The following is a 22,008-nucleotide window of genomic DNA, read 5'->3' as shown; positions in this document are numbered from 1 at the left end:
CAAAGAGGAACAAAAATACTGTTCATTGTCTGTTACCAACCCAAAGGTATTGAGTCATGTTTACTTTGGAAGTACATAGCTTTAACACTCATCAATTATATCGGCAGTGAGAGATGTACTTCAGTTACATAGCATGCCTGTATTTACCAAATGCAAAATTAAAAATGAAGTTACAGGAAACTGATTGCCGCTTATGTAAATCTAACAGTGATGTGATCGATTATTTATTCCATGCTGCTGTTCCACTGAAAAATACTTGCATCTTCCTTGAGTGCAGTATTTTCAGAAAGGAGGATTAATGCATATATTAAGTAGTAACGGAAACTGGTCAAAGGTCATTGGTTTAATTAATTGACACCACACCATTCAATTAAGGGAGGGCTTTTTTGCCTAAAATCTCCCAACAGCTGTTACGGTTCCAGTTCCATCAGGGCCAGAACCAGTGGGTGTAGACTTCTCCCTCAGAAGTTTGTCTTTATCAATAACGTTACTTAACCTGGATCAGAACAAGTCTTTTGGATATTGATCTTCGAACTTCAGTGTCTTTACACCAAGGTTCTTATCGCTGTGGTCACCACTGAATGTGGAATGCTTTGAGATAAATAGGTATACAGGAGGGTATATTTGCTAATCACAACAAAGAACAGGGTCTCTGCCCTCAAAAGTAAAAATGGGACAATGGCGGTAAGAGTGATATGGAAGCTGTTATCCTCTGTAAGTTTAAGACAACAACCAAAGGAGGTTCTTGGCAAAAGATGGAATGTGGTGTCTAAGTGCTAAATATTAGACATGGAAGATTTTTGGGGTCTTTAAGTTGGGATGTTGCTCCAGTGAGGGGTGAGGCTTCAATGAATGCTTGGAAACTGACACTTAAGCTTCTTTCATTACTTGGAGTCTCAGAACAGCAAAGACTCCCTAATACCTGAAGAAGGGTGATTGTGCCAGAAAGCTTGCCAAGTACTTTTTTCCAACGACTTAGTTGGTCTAATGAAAGATATTACATCTATCCAAAGAACCTTGCCTGCCTGGAAACTGACACCACATCTGTATCTTGCAGTCTAAGGGTATTATAGAAAAAAAACTTTTCTGCATTTTTTCCTCTAATGCACTGGCTCATGAAGTTTCTCTCCACCACCATTGCAGCACGAAAAGCAGCGGAAGGGGTCACGTAGTGGGGGAGGTGGGCTGTGTGAAGGAGGAAAGGTAGGCTGCCCCCCTACCACCTGCCCCCTCCACACTTACTCCCCCTTGTACCTGCTCCCCCAGCCTCAGGCTGCCTCCCCCCCACCCTGTGTTACTTCTTCCCCCACAGCCTTAGGAAGCTGCACCTGTTTTCCCCTGGCACCAGCAGGCTCTATTCCTGCTCCAGCCCAAAGCACAGATCATGGCCCCAACCCAGTTCTGCACCATTGTTATGGGATTGGGCTTCATGCCACAGGCTGAAGTGGGAAAGGAGTGTGCCAGCACCAAAGCAAGGGAAAGTGGCAAGGTGGGGAAGGAAAAGGGTTGGCAGGGGCAGGGGTAGGGGAAGGAGAAGGAAGTTGGGGCAGGGACTCCAAGTCTGCAGGAGGGAGGGCAGAGGCAGCATGGGGAGGGGTGGAAGGGAAAGGAGTCTGAGTGGGATAGGTACAAGTCAGGGTGGATGGGGATACACAGGTGGTAGGGAACAAGCTGCCTGCCTGCCCTACCACTGGTTTCCCTACTGTAGTGGTGGTAAGGACAACTTTAATGACAATCCTCTGATAATTAGATTCTATATATGGAAAATTGTAGCACACTTCTATGTACAGAAACTAATTATTGGGGGGTTGTCTTAAATTCAGGGTTGTCTTGGATCTGGGTAAATATAGTCTTCCTGACACTTATGTTAAGTGTTCATAAGAAACCTAGAAGTTTTGGTAGCACTGTCCTGGGGAAAGTTTAGGACATGGACCCCGAAGGGTCAAGGAGGGACCCTGGGGGACAACACACCCCAGGGAAAATGTAGGAAAAGAGAAAATAAACGAAAACTCCCTACCTGCTGCAGGAACCATGGCGGGACCGGAAGCGGTGGCGGGACCCGCGCAGCTCGTTAGCCATGGTTTTTTTAAAGTGCGGACAGCTGGAGAGAAGGGGGAGGAGAGCTGGCACAGAGGAATAAGAAGGGCGGACAGCAAGATGGAAGTGGAGGAGAGGCTGAGGAAGGGCACGGGGGAAAATATCCTCTAGACCCACCGGGAAGGAGGGAGAGCGTAAGAACGCTGCTCATAGGGCAGGAGAGTGCCCTGGGAAGTGTCAATATAAAGACGCCATCACCGGGCTACGAAAGACGGAGGTGGCCAGGCTGCATATCACCCTAAAGCCACGAGGAGAGCCTACAAGAGGGTCCCTACATGCAGAGTCTGGCTCCAGCGAACCACCCAGAGGAGAGGTGAACGGCCAAGAGACTAGCAAAGAGCGTTAAGTACTGGACTGAAGGCTCGGGAGAGTCCATCGGAGGAAGGTTTACTCAGAGTCAGAAGGGACATTAAGGGCTGGCCTCATACTTTCCACACTGGGGGTAGGAAATGGGTGGCACCAAGGGAGCAGTTGGTGGAGGGACTGTACAATTGTGGGGTACGCTGTAACTAAGTTGCCCCAGGATAGTAATTAGAGAATCACGGGGGGGGGGTTGTAGGCGGTTCTGCTCTTAGCTTCTTTTTTTTTCTTGTTGGTTATTTCGATCGCCTGTTGTGCTTGTATAAAAAGTAAGACAGAAGGCAACATAAAGCCTAGGACCCAGATGGACTAGTAAGCCCGTGCCGTATAGCCTAGGCTAGAGTGATACCCAGGGGTAGGGTCTCGTAGAGGTAGGGCTGGCCGCGGAAATAACATCAGCACTCTGTCGTGGCTGGGTATGGGGTGAGGTACAGGGGAGGTTGGAGCCTCGCAAAGACCACCACCTTTTCGGCCTGAGATAGTCAAACCTGGCGGTTGGACCCCCCCCACCACTGAGAGGGTCATCAAAATCATGGTAGGCGGGATTGGGGGGCGGATAAGACTGCCCAGGGTGAGACCTTGTCGCCTTAAGACCATTGGGACAGAGCGGAGAACCGTCATCCAAATCCAGAGCTGAATGGCAAGGAACTGGATGATCAAGGCCCGGCAGGTACAAGCACTAAAATGCATAAAAAGATCACATAACTTAATGTCAGTCTCTTTCTAAAAAGCTTTCTTTACCCAAAACATTGAACAAAAAGAATAAAGCTCAAGACAAATGCAAAGCACTGCTCATTTTAGTGTGACTGAACAAGCTTTGTGACAGGATCTAAAGTTACCAACATGCAACTCTGAGCCTTTCTGCAAAGACTTCAAGAGCTTTCCTCTTCTGACTTTTGTTAAATAGAATCAGACTCTAAACCGGGGTAGGCAACATTTTTGGCCGGAATGTCAAAAAAACCCTGCAATACCTATCTGGTAAGGTGCCAGAGTACCGACATACCAGAAAAACAAAACTAGGCCAGGGGGTACATGGTAACACTGCATATTAATATAGTTAAAAGAAAAAGCAACATCGGTGATTATTAACATTAAATACCAGGTTTTCTAAAAAGTCTAAACCTGGTGACAAGACAATAAAATAAATTGGTGTTGTGTATTCTTTTTTAGGCATATTGTGATGACTGAGAAAAAGGGAAAAAGAAAAAAAAGAAAGAAAAAAAAGGAGGAGAGAAGAAAAAAGCACTAACCCAGCTGGTGATAATATAGCAAGGGATAGAGTATGCCCTTGGTCACAGGGTCATAAGCCACTCCTGTCTTCTTTGTTCACCCACCACACCTTGGTCTTAAATGGTAGGTAAAACAGAGAAAGACAGGGATTGGCACCTGATTGTCAATGAGGCTTGGAAGAACACATTCTGGGTCTCCACATGGCTCCTCCATCCCTACACCACACCCATACCTCTCCAAAGAGATGTTGCCAAGGTAGATGTTGGTTCTTTAAGGAGATGCATACTTAATTCCTTAATATAGATGCTCTGTATTCACTGCCATAAACAAGTAAAAATGCTCTCACGTAAAAGATCTTTTCTTAGTGGCTGCCTTGGCTCCGCTTCAGACAGCTGAGTTGGGTGATTTTAGGCTGGTAGCTCGTTGTCATCAAACACAAATATGAATTCAAATCATCTGTCACCAGATGGTTTCTCATAGGACTGAGTATAGTTTTCATTTGTGAAAACACTTGTTCACAGTGATAAGTAGATCCAAAGACAGCAAGGCAAAAGATACTTTTTCATGCTGGCATACTTTTCAGGAAGGGAAGACAAACATGCTGAATCTTGAGTTGCCAGTCCTTTTCATTCTCAAGTTCACCTTGCAGCAATTTCAACTTTGATACCCAGATGCAGGAGCTTTGAAAGTTAATCTGTTGCAATTCAAATCCTTCAAAATTCATCCACTGAAAGTACTGCAGTTCTATATCACTTTCCCTAGTACTGTCCAGGTTCACAAGAAATGAAAACATGGGTTCTCTGTTGCAGAAGTCTTGGAATCATCCTGCGAACTCATCTTCCAGCTGTCCTATGTAGTTGCATATATCCCTATTATGCAATTGATGCTGCTCAGAATGGATTTTCAGACTGGGAAAAAAAACGGAAGGCAGACGTTTTGATAGCTGATCTGAAAACAAACAACTTATCTATCACAGAAAGCTTTCCAGTCTTCAGACAGCTGAAGAATTGTTTTCTGTGTTCTTGTAACCTAGTATTCTAATAATTTAAATGTGATGTCTGTCAAAAATATCAGTTTTGTTAGCCATCTGTCATTAGTAAGGTCTGCATATAGCAGACCATTTTTCTCAACAGCTTAATGCATTTAAGACCAGCAACAAATTGCTTGAGCACATTACCTCAGCACAACCAGCGTACATCACTGTGCAGCACTAAATCTCCATATGCAGAATCCATATCATTTAAACGTTCACAGACTCTCCTGTGCATCAAAGAGGAGCAGGCAATCAAGAAGTTGACAATTTTCACAGCTGTTGTCATGATTTTATTTAAATCAGAATATGAGATCTCAGTGCACAGGCTCTCCCAATGAATAATACAATGGAAACTCAAAAGACATCCAATCTCAGTTTCCAGAAGCTTTACAAATCCAGCTGTTTTACTCACCATAGCAGGTATGCCAGCAGTGGTAACAGAGAACACTTTGTACAGGTCAATTAGTTGCTGTGTGAAAATATCTTTGACAACATTAAGTGCATCTCTGGCCTTTATTCCTCCCAAACTGCCAGAGAGATAAAATATAGAACAATTATGATATAACAAGAGATATCCTTTATGTCTAAGCTTTCATCCAGCGCAAGGCTCATCACAGCATAAGCATGGAGGTTGAGTCAGTTGTTCCCTAACATTAATTGCCATTTCATCTATTTGCCTTTGAACAGTCCTGGATGACAATGGCATTTCTTACTCGCAAAATCCTGAAACAGATCCTCAGCACATTAAGAAAGAATCCTTTAAGTATTCTCCATCTGTAAAATGCTTGCCTTTCTGAGCTATAGCTACAGCTGCAATATAATGCACCTGTGTGGGAAGAGTATTTCTAGTAAAAAGCTAGAAAAGCTGGCTGGCTGTTTTTTAAATGAATCAACAGCTTTTCTAATGGATTCACATGTCTGCTTCATTGACTCCAGAAAATTTGGCTTCGTGCTTAGATGCAAAATGGTGCTGGACACTAAAAGTTTGAAACACCACATTTCTGCTGCACAGACTACAGACAACACAATACCCTTGTTGCACAAAACCATAAATTCTGTCCAAGCTGGCTGAAACTTTCAAATATCTGACTTTGTTTTTTTACTATCCATAATTATATATCTATATGCCTTCCAACCATAAAATGTCCTGAAGTTCACACAAACCGAAGGTAATGAAAACAATGTAAACCAGTAAACAGAAGATTAGAAATAATTTAATTATTTGAAGTGCATGTAAATCTGGATAAGTATTTCCAAGCAGGCAATCCAAGAGCTGAAAAATGCACAGATGTTAAGTGAGCAATACAAATTGTTTAAATCTAGGAATGCAAAGTAGGGAGATCAAAATAAACCAAATATGAACCATTTTAATAAAAGTAAACACCTGAAAAATATGAACTGGTGTAAGAGTGAAAAAACAGATTTAACAGAACAAAAATTAAACCGAATAACATGAATGACTTTGAGCAGAAGCTGAATAGGAATGGATTCAACAGAGCAAACTAAACTGGTTAAGGTGGAAAGAGCAAAAGCCAAGCATCACACCTGCAGCCCTCCCCTTTTGACTCCTCCTCCATTGTCCTGCCCCCCCACAAGCAGGGGGAGCACAGACAGGGACGTAGGCAGGGACGCGCCGGGTCATCGTAGATACCAGCAGCTCCAGCGTTCCTCTGAGAGGAGCCAAGTGTCGGCTGCCCCAGCTCCTCGCGCCTGCTGCACCCCGAGGCGCACCTGCGGTCGCCTCCAGCATGGAGCTGATGCCGGGGCTCTGAAGACGGCGCAGCTGTTTGCAGCCTGCTGCGGCTGCCCAGAGCCCTGACAACCTGCAAACAGCCGCACCGTCTCCGGAGCAGGGGCGGCGCTTGGGGAGGGGAGCCTACAGCCCCCCCAAAATTTGCTTCACCACCCCCCAATGCCGGCGCCCGGGCACCTGTTTCTTCGAGAGGGGGGAAACCTAGGCTCTGCTGGGCCGTGAGGGCTCAGGCCTCCCAGCCGCCAGCCCCTTGGGGGGTGGCGGGTCGGGAGACACCGCTTGCCCCGCGCCCCTAAGGCCTCTTTCTAGGGCGGAGGGAGACTCCGCCCCTCCCAGCGCCTCAGCTGACGCCGCGACCTGAGCCCAACCCCCACCCCCGGCCCAGTCGCCGGAAGACGCTGGCGTCGCACGCGTTTGCGGGCTCAGCTGCGCGGGGCAGGCGGCGGCAGCGCTGGGACGTCCGGAGCCTTCCCCCCATCCCCGCCTCACCGAGAAGAGGTTGGCGCCACGCGCGCCCTGGCCGCCATCAGGTGAGTACGCCGGCGCGACGCGCGCTCAAAGCAGGCGGCAGGGGAGGGACCGGACTCGCGCGGCCTCCGGCCCCGCCCCCCACGGGGAAGTGCGCGGGCAGTCGCAGCTAGTCTGGCGCACTCGTGCCTCGGGGCGGGGCCACGGGCAGCGCGATTCCTGCCCCCGCCCCGCGAATGTCGCCCCGCGCTGCCCTGTCGTGGCCCCCGCGCCCCTGCGCGGAACCGCGTACAACGCGTGGCTGTTGTGCCGTTATCTCGAAGCGCCTCCGCAAGGTCACCATAGCTAGGAAACCATTTTATCGGTTTTTACGTAATTTCGTTTTGAAAATATGTAATTCCTGTAAAAGTAGAATTGTAGTGGAAACGCGAAACTGCTCTTCACCAAAGCAGCGAGGAATGGCACTAGAACATTTGAGCGGAACTGCTGCTTTCTCCGTGCCCTGAATGACCGCTGCTCAGAAGAGGGTGCCTTGTCAAATGTTCTCGCGGTGTAATTAAAAATGAACTGCTCGCGAACGGAAACTTTAACGGTACACTTCTTCTGATTTGCATAACTTGCCCCCAGGTCGTCTTCCTTGTTTACAGCTGGAAATTTAAAAATAATTGATTGTATTTTTCTCACCTCGTTGTGAGAGGGACATCAAGGCCCTGAAATTAATACAAACTGGGGAGCTCAGAAATTGTGACACCTTTGTTGGTTTTTAAGAAGGAGGGTACTTTAGGTTAATGTTACTAATTTATTTTTAAATTGTCTCTAGCCAATCAGGCTTTAAAGGCACAATGATAAATATATGAAACTGGATGATGAAAGTCATGCTAGTCTAGGTCTGTACTTAGCCTGAAATAATACCTTTTGACATAATGTGCTTCCAGGGATAGTAACTAAAATCTAATTTTAAGTTCATTTAAATGCTACTTTGTTGGACAAAGTGTCATATTTTGCCACAGTGAAGTAGGTAGGTAGTTGTTGCCATGAGGAATTTAACCTCACTCTCAAATTGTCACCTCCCCAGCAGTACAAAAGGACTGGCAAGCTCTAATAAGGGTGTAACTCAGCCTGCTTAGCACTGCTTGCCTAGTCTAACTACCATTTGCTAATGTCATAGTCAAAATTGAACCAGTTAATATACTTTTAAATCCTAGACATGACAAATACACAGAGCACGTGTAATTCTTATAGATTTCATTGTGTTCTTCGTGTGCGCTAAGAGGATGCACCCTGTATCCGCTGATCTCTTCAGTTAAACAAATATATACCTACAATTAAGGTGGTACAATAAAACAGACAGGGAGGAAACAGCTGAATAAAAATGATTTCCCTATCGGCAAATGGGGGGAGAAGGGCATGCCCATAAAACAACTGTGTTAGAAACAAGTTTACACTGTTTAAAACTGTCTAAGCTAAATAGCACACAAGCAGGAATAACGTAACTTTATCAGATTGGTGCAGTTTAGGTAATGGAACTACTTTTTTACACAATTTTTTTACACAATTTCTTTTGTAGCCTTGAGCTTGGTCTGCAGAACAGTTTTCCTGGAATAGCTACTTCAGCAAGTGGGGTAGGTGGGGACCAGTCTGTTCCCAGAAGACAAATACCAGCAGAGCTTCTGTTGATCAGAGAGCTAGTGTAACTCTGGTAGCAGAAAAATTTCTGCACAATACTTTATACTTACACTGGAGGTTTTTGCTGGAGTTAAAACAGCAGCAGCTCTGTAATATAGTCAAGACTTTGCTTCTCATTGTGAAGGACCACTGTATTTTCATTTCCTGTATCTCTGTTTATATATCACTGGGTCAAAAGAGAATGCCTTTTGTTATGCTAAAGGAACAAACAATTATCTACATTTGTAAGAAAAATCTGATGGAAATGATAAAATACATAATTACATTTAGCTTTTTTAAAACTGTGGAGAAAACAGTTTAACAAGCTGGTTCAAAGAGAAGACCATCACTTTTAGAAGATCAAAGACTTGACTTTGTTTCACATCTGTCATGTGTTGAAGGATTTAGAGTATCTGTAATCATAACAGCATGTGTATTTCCAAACCAATTTCTGCCAGTCACAGAAAAATCCTGCCCTTGCCCAAAATTTGATTTGATTTGAGGTGCAGAATAGACACAGATGTACTCTCACTCTCCCTACATTACAGCCCATGTGTCTTGATTTCTGCTGTAGATCTTGGTAAACTGCTATCAGATTTTTACACTCTCTCTTTCAGTGTAAGGTTTACAAAAATGTACTTTATTTAATGAACAAGCAATATCTTAACATCTATGCTACTTCTGCACTGTATATAAAAATGTTTATAAAAAGTGCAAGAAAGATTGGGAAAAGACAGGGAGGATGATTGGATGTTTCTATCAAAAGGAGATAATAGTAGGATTGTTTGATAGTAATAAAAAAGAATAAGAGGAGATACGACAGTGATACCATATAGAAAACTATTCAGAACAGTTCATTCATTATTTAAGTGAGTCTTAAGGCAGTTCACTTAAGACGTGGTACTCATAAAACATCTGTGTTGTAATCAAGTTAGCTATATAAAACTGTCCAAGCTAAACAAGACACAGCCAGGAATAAATGTAGATATTTATCAGGATAGTGCAGTTTTATGAAATGAACTGCTTTTTTTTTTGTTTGGTTGGGTTTTTTTCACACGTTTTAGTATACACGAAATGCACATATTGCGTAGCATTTCAGGTTTTGCTTTAAAAGTGGTAGGAAATATATAAAACAGTAATTGTGGTGTAACAAGGTCAGCAGACATGTTAATTTTGTAGTTTAATGGGGTTTGAACTCAGTTGTTTGCATTTTGAAAAAAAAATGGAAACTACCTATTAGGCTACTTGTTTTGTCCTGGATCCACAAGGAGACTTGGGGCACTGTAACGGTGAGCATTATAACAGACTCCACAACCATGCATTTGTTACCTAGACTCACAACACGATGCACAGAGAGTTTGGCCTATCTTTGGAATATGGTCCACTATGTGTATGTGGCATGCTGCCTATGTAAGTCAGTTAGAAACCTGAGGACATGTGCGTCATCCCCCCTGCTCCCCCACTTGGGATTCAAAGCCTTGTTTCCTCTCTTGAAGGTAGATACTTAAAGCCCTTTCTTTTAAAAACAGAGCATGAGTCATTCATTTCCTAAAGAACAGAGGGGAATGTGGTATCATCACCAGTACCCTTCTTTCATATAAATACCTCAGACTTTAGAGTGTGAGACCTATATTGAATGACTTCTTTTGCATGATGGGTTTCCCACCTCCCAGGAAAGGGCCATAATCACCAAGCTATGAAACATTTTGGTATTCTCATTCCCTCCTGGTTCCACTTTACATTGAATAAGTCAGGGGGCCAGAGAGACAGACACAGAACAAAATACACTCAGATACCTTGTATCCTAGTGGTTACCGGTTCTTGTAGGGGAGTGGGGAGGCAACCAGCGTTCCAGTCCAAATGCCGAGGTCTTTATTTCAGTCTTCATGGTTTATGAACAGCCAGTCAGTTGTGTTCAGGAGGAAATTTTCTCACTACTGTCCATAGTACTATACAATGGCACAGAAGTATTTTGTGCAGCTTTTTTTAGCTTTCCTTTGAAGCATAGGTTATAGGCCAAAGAATATAAAAGGATTGCAGACTAGCAACTTACTTGGTTTCTTTTATTATGACAAATGTTTTTTATGTTATTGTTAAAAAAGGAACCTTAGTCTTCCTTATGTATATCTCATTCTGTTGGCTATGAAAGACCAACTCACAGGAACATCATAAATTCTAATTTATTACACGGGATGTAAAGTTTTAATAAAATTATAAATGCAAATTCTGGGGGGTTATGATGCATACTGGTTATCATAGCATGCACATGCACACACATGCACTCACTCTCACATGCACACATTTGCTGCAATAGTAGTGTAGCACTGATGTTGGTTTATACCTATCTGAGGTGCTGGAGTCTGCTGTCGATGGTCAGCTTCCTCCACAGCAGGGGCAGGCAATTATTTTGGGCGGAGGGCTGCTTACCAAGTTGTGGCAAGCTGTTGAGGGCTGCATGGGTAGCCCCACGCCTTGACAGGTGCCCTGCCCCTGGTCACGATCTTGGGACCAATGTTTTGGGACCAATGTCCCAGGGCCAGCACCAGTGGGGCCCAAAGCAGGACATAGGCTGGCAGGGGTCTGTGGAGCCGGGCTGGGCTGTACCAGCAGGGAGACAGGGGAGTTGGCCTGGCTTCATAGAGGCTTTGCCAGGCAGGACCCTGTACTCCTGCTGGCGCTGGCCCTGGGGCGTGGGTGCGGGCACTACTCCCACACCTGCTCACTCCCAGTGACCCCCAGCCCTGCAGTACAGGGGGGAAGCAGCATGCAGCTCTGACCCCCTGCTCACCAGCAGGGAAGGAGCTGGAGCTAAGCACAGGGGAAAGGCAGCCCCTTGCCCACCCCGTGGCTGGTACTCCCTGCTGCAGCTGCTCACAGCCCACACGGCCGTCCTGAGCAGGCACAGGTGGCCCCACATTGGCTGTGAGTAGCTGCAGCACGGGGCGCCGGCCACGGTGGGCGAGGGCCACTTTTCCCCCGCACTCAGCACCAGCTTGTAACCCACCCCTGCTGCCAGCTTGGGCCCCACACCAGCTCCAGGCTTGCCCATGAGGGCTTCACACAGTGGGAGCAGCTGCGGCCCCCCCGCCCCCCACTGCTTGCCACATTTGCTGCTGCTGCCCGCCTGGAGTCGAGGTTACAAGCTGGTGCTGAGTGTGGGGGAAAAGTGGCCCCTTGCCTGCCCCGTGGCCGGCGCCCCACACTGCAGCCGCTCGCAGCCTGCATGGGGCTGCCTGTGCCTGTTCAGGACAGTCCCGTGCGGGCTACAGGCAGCTGTAGCAGGGAGTGCTGGCCATGGGGCAGGGGAGTGGCTGCTTTTCCCCGCACTCCGCATTAGCTTCTTGCCCTTACCCCCCTTACCTGAGCACCCTGCACCGGGCCAGCCACATGATCCCAGGCCAGAAGCCCCTGCTGGGGCTTCCAGCTGAAGGGCTGGGGCCAGGCAGGCCCTGCTGTTGAAGGAGCTCTCCAAGTCTTCCCCTAGGGCCTACTGCCGTTGGTTCCTGTCATTTTTTACAGGAACCAAGGACATATACATTTTAATTTTCTAAATTTTTTTAGGGGCCCCGTGGGCCAGATGGAATGGCTTCTCAGCCTGTAGTTTGCCCACCCCTGCTCCAAGACAATGTCTTCTCCAGAAGGGGGTCACCAGCTAGTCCTTTTGTCTCAGTAGGTCAGGTGCTAGATGAGAAGGTGCTGCTGAGGGTCATGCTTCACTGCCTTTTATCCCTTCTCTAGCAGACTTCTGTGATCCCCAGCATCATTTTCATAGTTTCGTAGTAGCTAGAGTCGGAAGGGACCTAGGTAGATCATCTAGTCCGACCCCCTGCCTTGGCAGGAAAGAGCACCGGGGTCAGATGACCCCGGCAAGGTGCTCATCTAACTTCCTTTTAAAAATCCCTAGGCTAGGAGCCTGCACCACTTCCCCTGGAAGCCGGTTCCAGGCTCTAGCTGCCCTGACTGTGAAGTAGCGCCTCCTAATATCTAATCTAAACCTACCCTCCGCCAGCGTGTGACCGTTATTCCTGGTCACTCCTGGCAGCACACGGGGGAACAGGGAATCCCCCAATACCTGCTGATCCCCCCTGACCAGTCTGTAGCAGGCCACAAGGTCCCCCCTTAACCTTCTCTTGTGGAGGCTAAACAGGTTCAGGTCCCGTAGCCTCTCCTCATAAGGCCTGTCCTGCTGACCCCTGATCATACGAGTGGCCCTCCTCTGGACTCTTTCCATATCGTCCACGTCCCTCTTGAAGTGTGGCGCCCAGAACTGGACACAGTACTCCAGCTGCGGCCTGATCAGTGCCGCATAGAGGGGGAGGATCACCTCCCTGGACCTGCTCGAGATGCATCTGTGGATGCATGACAGGGTACGGTTGGCCTTCTTGACTGCCTCCCCACACTGCTGACCCATGTTCATCGTGGAGTCAATGACGACTCCAAGATCCTTTTCCGTCTCCGTGCTGGCAAGAGGGGAGTTCCCCAACCTGTAAGTGTGGTGCCAGTTCTTCCTCCCCATGTGCAACACCTTGCACTTATCAGTGTTAAACCCCATCCTATTCTCATCCGCCCACCGTTGCAACCTGTCAAGGTCAGCTTGTAGCCTATTGCACCCTTCTAGTGCACCCACATCCCCCCACATCTTAGTGTCATCAGCAAACTTGAACAGGGTGCTTTCTACCCCCTCATCCAAGTCACTGATGAAGATGTTGAACAGTGCGGGACCGAGGACCGAGCCCTGCGGAACCCCACTGCCCACGTCCTTCCAGGTCGAGAAGAACCCATCCACTACCACCCTCTGGGTGCGGCCCTCCAACCAGTTGGTGACCCATTTGACTGTGTGGGCATCGACACCACAGTCTCCCAGCTTTTTGATGAGGACAGGGTGAGAGACAATGTCGAAAGCCTTCCGGAAGTCCAGAAAGACTACATCCACAGCAACCCCTGCATCTAATGATTTGGTGACCTGATCGTAAAAGGCCACCAGGTTGGTCTGACAAGACCTGCCACTGATGAACCCATGTTGGTTGCCCCTGAGCATGCATTCCCCTGCAAGGCCCTCCTGGATGTGTGCCAGGATAATTTTTTCAAAGAGCTTACCCGGGATTGAGGTAAGACTAACTGGCCTGTAATTTCCCGGGTCCTCTTTTTTTTTCCTTTTTGAAGATAGGGACCACATTGGCCCTCTTCCAGTCCTCCGGCACCTCACCAGAGCACCACGAGTGCTCATAGAGCCGCGCCAGGGGTCCCGCAATGACCTCGGCCAGTTCCTGTAGAACCCTAGGGTGAAGATCGTCCGGACCAGCGGACTTGAACACGTCCAGCCTCTCCAGAAGTACCCTAACTAACTCCTCGCTAACCCCTGGCCCAGGCGTGTCTCTCCCGGGGCCCGAGGCGGGCCCAGCAGGGAGGTGGCTGAACTGGTCCCTACTTAGGAAGACAGAGGCAAAGAAATCGTTAAATATGTTAGCTTTGTCATCTGGCATGACGACTAAGTTGCCCATCGTGTCCTGCAGGGGCCCCACATTACCCGGGACCCTCTTTTTACCCCCTATGTATTTGAAGAAGGACTTCTTATTGTCCTTAATCCGGGAAGCTAGTCCTATCTCCATCTCTGCCTTGGCCTTCCTGACTGTCCCCCTACATCCTCGGGCGACTGTAACATAGTCCTTCTTGGTGATGACCCCATCCCTCCATTGGGTGTATGCCTCCCTTTTAGCAAGGAGACATTCCCGGATGCTCCTAGTGAGCCATGGGGGTTTATGTGCCCTCCTGCTCCCTTTGACGCTTGTTGGGATTACCTCCCTTTGGGCATGGAGGATCGTCTCCTTAAGGAGCAACCACTCACCTTGGACATCTGGCTCCCTTCCCCTCTGGGTCCTCAGCGCTTCCCCAACGATCCTCCTTAGCTTGTTGAAGTCAGCCCTCCTAAAGTCTAGGGCTGTTGCCTTGCTGCAGCCCTTTGCCACCTTACGCTGGATGGTGAATTCCAGCAAGCGATGATCACTGTCTCCCAGGTGGCCCATCACCCGCAGCCCCCTCACCAGGTCGTCACCCGTGGCCAGCACCAGGTCCAACAAGGCGTCTCCCCTGGTGGGGCTGTGCACCTCCTGGGTTAGATGGAGGTCCTGCACTCTGGCTAAGAACCGACGTGAGCAGTCAGACTTGGCTGACTGCTCTTCCCAGCAGATGTCTGGGAAGTTCAGGTCCCCCATGATGACCACATCCTTAGCCCTCACTGCCTCTGTGAGCTGACCTAAGAATTCCTGGTCGAGCTCTTCTCCCTGGTTGGGAGGTCTATAGTAGACTCCCACCGTTAAGTCTCTCTCCCCTGGACTGCCTTTTACTCTAACCCAGAGCACCTCAGAGTGCCCCCCCTCTACCCCCTTGCTAATTGACGAGGAAGTGTATTCCTCCTTGATGTAGAGTGCTACTCCTCCACCTTTCCTTCCTATCCTGTCCCTCCTGTATAGCCTATAGCCCTTGACACTCACCGCCCAGTCATGCGATGAGTCCCACCACGTTTCTGTGATCCCCACTATGTCAGGGCTGGTGACAGCTGGGAGGAGGGCGAGTTCCTCCTGCTTCTTCCCCATACTTCGAGCATTCGTGTAGAGGCATTTGAGGCCTCCAACGGTTGTGCCCACTGACCCCCTAGTCTCAGCAATGCGCCGTCCCCCATCACTTACCTGTTTCTCCCTTTTGACCATTGGTCTGGGCTCGCTGGCTGTTGCTGGGCCTGGTAGTTCATCGTCTCCTCCACCCTCATCTTCCCCCTCCCCCGACGAGCCTAGTTTAAAGCCTGCCGAAGGAGGTTCACCAACCTGGAAGAGTTTGACTGCCCAATCCGGAGGTCGCTGTCCCACATGGGTCCTGAGTACTGCATAACAGCTGTTAGTCACAGTCACTGGGGGGTTCGTCCAATAGTGCAGTTTTGGGAGTCCACTCTTGACTTGATTGACCCAATGACAGTGTCTTGCAGGTTCCAGAAATTAGTTCTTTGGCTTGATTAACTTAAAATGGCTTGTAGAACAGAGTTTTGTAATGGTAAATTTCTCTGGCTAGGCTATTGTCAATTAACAGCCAGAGGCCCTTGCTTTGTCTTACTGACTCATACATGCTCACCTTCACTCGGGACCTCCCAGTACCTAGTAAAGGTGATACAATTCAATGAGTTTTTACAGTTACAGTTTCAATATTACAAGGCTTAGCTAACTTAAAGAGCATGAAATAAAATGTAAGACACAGGAAGCCATGGCACAGATAAGACAGACGAAATTAAAAAATGCACTGTGAGAAATATATAAAAATACAATGTGAGGTAGTGAGAATCAAAGGCCACTGGGGACAGTAAATAAGTTAGGCTAGATGCAGTCAGGTAGACTGATTTAGCATAAAACTTTGGACAGATATGGGAAGTTTGCTTTGGGAAATAGGTCTTAATCAATGGGGGAATGTGTTCACCAGGATATATTTACAGTCATGATTTCAATGCACCTTGGCTTTTGTCGTCTTTTACAGGCTTTGCTTTGAATTGGATATTTTAGTTTTTTGTTTTCTTTACTGACACAGCTCAATTGATATGTAGATGTAGTTTGTACGTTTCTCCTACAGAAAGTCACTTCAGCTTTCTGGCTTGCTCCAAGCCTTGCCAAACCCATGCAATGAGTGTGCTAGGTCTCTGCTAATACTTAGAAGGAAAAAGAAATGCAAAAAAGGCAGGGGGTTGTGGGGTGTGCAAGGAAGAAGGGGCTTCTGTTATATCAATGCCCATTACCGGAGTGTACAAAGGGGGGCTCCCTGTTACAATTCCTGTACTTCTCATCAAACAGGAAAATATTATGGGCAGAGTGGTGTGGTTTCCCATGTGCCTGCTTCAGAGATATGCAAATTATTTAAGAGACTTGGTTTTGTTTAGAAATCAAAGATTCCTTCAGTATGGGATTCATTTTAGGCTGGATTTTTCTTTGATCTTCCCAGCACAGAGAAAGCCTGGGTTCTTGTGGTGTTCCTAATCACATACCCATTAAGGCACATCATGTGACAGCCTGTGACACTACCATGGAGTATGGAAAACTGCCTGCTCACTCAAAAAATTTTCATGTTTGAGGAAGTGAAACCTGGAGGTGGGTAGTTCTGCATTGTTTTGGAAGAGGAAAGAAGAAAAGGAGGGACCCAGAGGTAGAGAACTGACAGTTGCTGTAGAGACCAGGGATTATAATTGGTATGAACTGTATTACTGCCCTGAAATTAAAAAAAAGCAGCTTGCTCATGTAGAATCGTCATATCTTCCATTTTAAGACATGCTGGTTTCTGACAGTATGCAACAGCTTTAGGATTCATGACCACTTCTGAAAGTACTTGTAGTAAGTTACCTAGCATTGCCACAAAATTAACTCAAACCAAGATGGAATGAAAGAGAACAATAAAAGGTCTAAATGCTTTAATAATGTTCAGAACCCAATATTTAGTTAATCAAAATGAGTTAGAAACATTCTTAGTCCAACTCAGTGGCGCTTATTTTAATAATCCTGGACCAAATAAATGAAAATAAATTGTTAGGCCTCAAATGTAAATTAGTTACATTGGAAGGTAAATTCAGTAGCCTGATCAAGATGGGTTGAAGGAAGACAATTGAAGCGATGCCGCCCAATCAAATGTAATTTGTGCATTCACATTTGCCTTTCTTTCCATCTCTTTTACTTTCCTTTCTACAATTCAAAAGAGCGTTCTGATTTCCAACTTGGATCCAAATCTCTTCTCTTCATGATAGGTCTAGCTAGTAGGGATCTAGGTTACATAATTACAAGTACCTAGAGTGTCAGGTATAACTTCATAATACAGGTTTTTAGCTTGAAGCCTATTTAATATGTAAGCAAAGAAAATGTGGGCTATTCCTATTCCCACCATATCAAATCAGTCTTGGTTAAACAAAACTTTAAAATAAATAAATTCAAATTTTCTAATCTCTAATACAGTGCATTGTATAGAACATTACATTAAAAGTGAAAATGGTCTAGCTCTTTTCAGGATATGAAACCACAAATTTACATTTTTTTTTATATTGTTACTGAGACCTTGGAGCTGATTAGACAAGCACCTAGCAGCATATTTCAGATAATTAATAGAAATTAGTCTTGTGACATTGTACACCAAATCCCACCTAAATAGTCCATAACAAATACTTGAGATGCTGCACTGGGAATGGAATATGGACCTAGCAACGAGGGTAGAAAGAGTACTGGAAAAATAAAAGCTTGAACTTATTTACAGCTAATACACATTTCAGAAAGAAGACTACCTCATCAGTCATCACCTATCAGGAAGCGGTCACAGAAAGTATCGAATTGATCATATTGGGGTGAGGGAAAATGTTGGTAAATTGCAAGTCATATAGTAGAAAGGGATGACGATTTGCCATAGATTTCTGATCATAGATATTGCAGTAAAGAAAGAGTGTAAAAAGGAGAAAAAGTAATAGAAGAATTAGTGTGGAACCTGAAAAGAAAAGAACATCGAGAATTTGATGCAAAGGTAAGAGAGCAGAGAAAACAAGCAATACAGATTGAAGGATTAGAGAATGAATGAAATATAATGAACAACTTATTGCTGAGAACAGCAGAAACGTGAAAAAGCAAGCAAGGGGAAGCCAAATATGAAGAGACACATGATGGTAGAATGCAAATGTACAAAACATGATGTTGATAATGAAGAAAAAGGAATGGCAGAAGCCTAGAAACACCGAACAGCCTGGAAAAATGGAGCTTATTTTTTTTCAACATCACATGCAGAAAGCTCTTGCAAAATCTTAAAGTGATAAATGGAAAGAACAGCATTTTACAGGTGGTGGTGGGAGGAACAAAAACAATATATCAAATAGCAAAAGGAAAGGGAGGAATGTATGGGACAGCACATACAGGCCTAATAAGTCATAAAGATGGGACCATCCTGACTAAAGTATAGGGCATAAAGAACTAAGGGAACAATGATTTTGAAGAGCTGATACATATTCAGAAATGAAGCCAAAAGCATGATTCTAATACAAGACAATGACCCGGTTTCAAGAGTATATGTGAGAGAAGAACAATGTATTTTGTGTTACATTTGATAGACTTTTATTAAAAAAGAACTTTCCACAGTTTTTTTTTCTTTGAATTTTTCTTTGGTTTTGCTAATAAAAACATAATCCCCCCAAGCCCCAATTAAATAAACTACTGGCCTGGGAATTGCTCAAGTTGTGAAACAGCATTCAAAACCAGGAGACCTAGGGTTCAGACAGGACACATTTACACTGGTGCCACTTACATTAGCTTGTACAGTGGTGTCCAGAGTAGATAGATAACTACCTGTCTTGAAGCACCTGCCTGCAGTAGGTGCCATTACAGTACTTCACCACTAGATTTCAGAGGACCTAGTAGCAGCCTGTTTGCATTGTATTAAATTGATTAGAGCTGGGGATGTGGCTAGAGAAGGAGAATAGGGGTAAAAACAGAAATGGGTCAAAGTGCTGTGATCCTATAGAACTATAAGCCGGCTGTCCCACTTCAATTAGCCATGAAGTATCTGAGAACTTTTTCCTGTAACAACAGCAGCTAATTTGAGTTAATTAGTCTCTTCTCACTATATTTCCTTCTTTACCTGTTATATATCTGTTTCGATGAAATGTTGCTGGTTCAGTGAGTGGGTGTGAGGGGGACAATACCCTGGCAGTTCGGCTACTACAGACACTTGAGAACAAGTTCTTGTTCTGAATCAGGATTTGAACCTGGGTTTCCCACATCACATTTGGGTCACTTCACTAACAGGTTATTGACTTCCCTGGTATGAGTCTCTTCTAAAAGATTAGAAGAGGCTTGTTTTGGCCCACATCATTAATGAAATCAAAATTTGAAATCTTTTTTTTGCATATCAAATTATTTCTAATCAGCTCTCAGAAAATTAATATCTTTCTGCCCCTTTTTCCCTTATTTATTTACAGTAGTCCTATGTGGTACTGTGTTAGATTCTAACCAAATAAGAGAAAAATGTTATTACTTGGTGGCCAGATTTGACATCCTAACCGGACAACATGATGGATCATCAAGAAATTGTGATAATCATCTTCCTGTGCTCCCCTCCCCAACTGTCATATGTAAATGATAGCTTTAAATCAGAGGTGGGCAATTATTTTGGGCGAAGGGCAGCTTACTGCATTTTGGCAAGCTCTCGAGGGCCATATGTACTCATATGGAGCCCTGCTCCTTCACAGATGCCCCTCCCCCTGGTCACGATCTTGTGACTGGAAGTCCCACCCCCTAACCCCTGATCTTTGCCACCAGAAGTCCCTGTTTTTCCCCCAGTAGTACTCCTTTCAGCAAGGGGTTTTGCCATCTTGGAACCAGAAAAATACCAAATTATATTCTGTAGAGCAAACATCTACTACAACATTCATTAATTTGATTTTAAAAAATATTTGTGTCCTGATTTACATGTTTGTGTAGTATACATAGAGATGATTGCACAATAGCTTAAAATGAAGTCTCTTACTCTTGTATATTGTGAGGGGGGCTGTATGTGGGGGAGGATTGCTGGGGTGTGTGAGGGGGTGTGGGTTGGGGTCTGCATATATGGCACTGCAAGTGGGAGTGTGGGTGCATGTGTATGGTGGGGTGTGTGTGTGGGACTCGCCCTATGAACACACACACACACACACACACACACACACACACTGCCCTTCCTGCGTGCACACACACACATTGTCCCAAGAAGACAATGAAATGGCTGGGAGTGGAGTGGGGTGGGGCTGGGCTGCTCAGTTCTGCTGTGGGCTTCCCCTTGGTCCTACTGCCCCTGGCTCCTGTCAGCTTTGACAGGCAGTCAGGAACAAATAAATATTAATTTACCAATTTTTTAGGGGCCCTGTGGGCCAGATAGAATGGCCTGATGGACCATATTTTCCTGCCCCTGATTTAAATATTTTTTAATGGAATTCAGACTCCTTTAAGTCCTCAATTGGTGTAGAACAATAGTAATTTTAATGTCATAGAAACGTTCAGTATTATTTATGTACAGAAGCATATTTAGCATTATGAAAAGATGCACTTCTAATTTACTGAGTAATCTCATTTCCCAGTATGATTGTCCTATTAAATTTTAAAATATAGGAGTTTTAAGAGAAATTCTTTTTTCCCTCAAGTACTTAAAATATTTTGTTTACTGGGTTCAGGCTTATTTATGGTAAAGTATGAAAAAGCATTGTACTTTTTCATTCCAAATGTTCTAAGCTTCCTACCACCAGTGCTTCTTTAGTATGCTGGTCAGCTCCTGAGTTTGAGTCACAATTTTCCTAATAAAGAATACTGTCAAATGTTATAAACAAGAAATAGTCCCAATCCACCAAATGAAATCTAAAAGTGAGAGATCTTTTGCAGTCGTTTAAGCCGAAGGGAGATTTGTGGCAAATGCAAATTGAAGCAGGCTTTTCTGCGATAGTGTAAAGCTATTTACAGTTATTTGCCAATTATATTTATTGAAACTTTTCCCCCTAGAAAAACATTATTTCCCTCAAAATATCTTTAAATTGTCAAAAAAAAAAAAAACCAAAAAAAATTTTGGCTGTCATTGTACTCCAAAGCTTTTAAATGGAAAAAAGTTTGGCATCTCAAATCTTTTGAGATTGGCTGACAAGCTTTGACTCTATTTCTGTGGTTGAAAGTTTAATCATTTTTAAAAGAACAAAGTAAATTCCAGTTGTGTGAGTGTCTGTGTTAAAGTGAACTATGCCAGTGAAAAGGAATTCTGTGTCATGAAATTGCTGGGTCCTTTCCCTCTAGGTTTTGAAGAGATGACTTAGGGCTAGAAATGCAATTAAAAACTTACCATCTCCTTGACTGTATTTTTAATTTTAAATTCAAACCCTCATGCAGTGTAATAGAGCTTTGCTTTAGGGTATTTTATAGCTCCATCAAAGTGACTAAAGTAATTAGTATTTTATACATTTTGGTAAGTATTTTGTCACTGAAAGCACCAGTGTAGGTGAATGATAATGATTTGAAGCTCAGGCAGTGATGGGACCCTAAATGAAAATGTCACCCTTTAATCAAGAGCACTTGCAGTCTATGGTATTGAAATGCCCTACAGAGAATATAGGAAAGCCATCCATCACTTTGGTGACAGTCCAATCTTTTAGTGGATGAGTAACATTTTTATTCAGCTTCTCTCAGGGAGATGGAATATAAGATGTTTCAAGCCGTCTCAGACCAGGCATACACAAATATTTTAATGTATAACATATAGATAACTTTCAATACAGTGTGCATACTTTTTTCACTTTATGAATTTAGATTCCAAGTTAAATCATTTTGTATTCAGTGATGTGTTTGGGGTTAATTTGCACTGCAATAATACAGAGCCATTCAGTCATTTT

The 22,008-nt window shown here is 45.0% G+C and overlaps 1 protein-coding gene and 1 long non-coding RNA gene across 2 annotated transcripts in view; one reads left to right on the top strand and one right to left on the bottom strand.

The window, feature by feature from the left end:
• Window positions 1–1,283: 1,283 nt before the first annotated feature.
• Window positions 1,284–7,072, bottom strand: LOC149864366 (uncharacterized). Its single transcript, XR_016442651.1, has 3 exons — window positions 6,963–7,072; window positions 5,133–5,247; window positions 1,284–4,595 (listed from the first exon to the last, which is right to left on the bottom strand). It is a non-coding gene; the product is annotated as an uncharacterized LOC149864366 (long non-coding RNA).
• The window catches only part of INO80C (INO80 complex subunit C), a 48,762-nt gene continuing 32,056 nt past the window's right edge, over window positions 5,303–22,008 (top strand). Inside the window, exon 1 of the mRNA XM_090049566.1 lies at window positions 5,303–7,003. The gene's annotated coding sequence lies outside the window, so the exon portion shown is untranslated. The remainder of the gene's footprint in view (window positions 7,004–22,008) is intronic.

Source organism: Crocodylus siamensis, chromosome 5, assembly GCF_052110815.1.
Source record: "Crocodylus siamensis isolate JL-2025a chromosome 5, ASM5211081v1, whole genome shotgun sequence".
Taxonomy (NCBI): Eukaryota; Metazoa; Chordata; order Crocodylia; family Crocodylidae; genus Crocodylus; species Crocodylus siamensis.
This window is presented reverse-complemented; position numbering and strand designations above follow the sequence as displayed.